This window comes from Ipomoea triloba, chromosome 16, assembly GCF_003576645.1.
Source record: "Ipomoea triloba cultivar NCNSP0323 chromosome 16, ASM357664v1".
Lineage (NCBI taxonomy): Eukaryota > Viridiplantae > Streptophyta > Magnoliopsida > Solanales > Convolvulaceae > Ipomoea > Ipomoea triloba.
This window is the reverse complement of record NC_044931.1, coordinates 15,499,746-15,500,358: the sequence shown is the minus strand read 5'-3', so window position 1 is coordinate 15,500,358 and position 613 is coordinate 15,499,746.

Sequence of the window (613 nt, the reverse complement as noted above, 5' to 3'; positions counted from 1 at the left end):
ATATATATATATATATATATATATATATATATATATATATATATTACTCATCGCCTAGGCGGCTGTCTAGTCGACTAGGCAGTCGACGGCATTTCGCCTAGAAAGTCCGCCTAGATAACTATGCTTTGCATTTTCTTATAATATAGGACTTGTCCATGAAGATTCCATTGCAAAGATGAGGTTGATGTATACAATTCAATTAATATGTAGACGGTTGGTTGTACATGAATATTATTTGATATTATTTGACAAATATTCATTACAATTGATTTTGTTTTCAATTAAATGTGTATATAGAGTTTGTTTGTGGTTGCAATGCAAATTTGAATGTAGAGATTTAAAAAAAAAATACTTAATTTGATCAGGATTATAAAAATAAAAACTAAAATACAATGAAAAATTTTAATTTCAGTTCAAAAACTTTCAGTTCAATTAGATAAGAAATAATTTAAAAACTAAAATTAAGATTTAGCGGTGGTTATATAACCGCAGCTAATAAATAAAATAATTTAGTGGCGGTTATGTAAGTGTCGCTAAACTCTAGAAAAAAATAATTAATTATCCGCTAAATAAGTTTTCCATTAATTCCCACACTTGTCTAAAACCGCCTCTA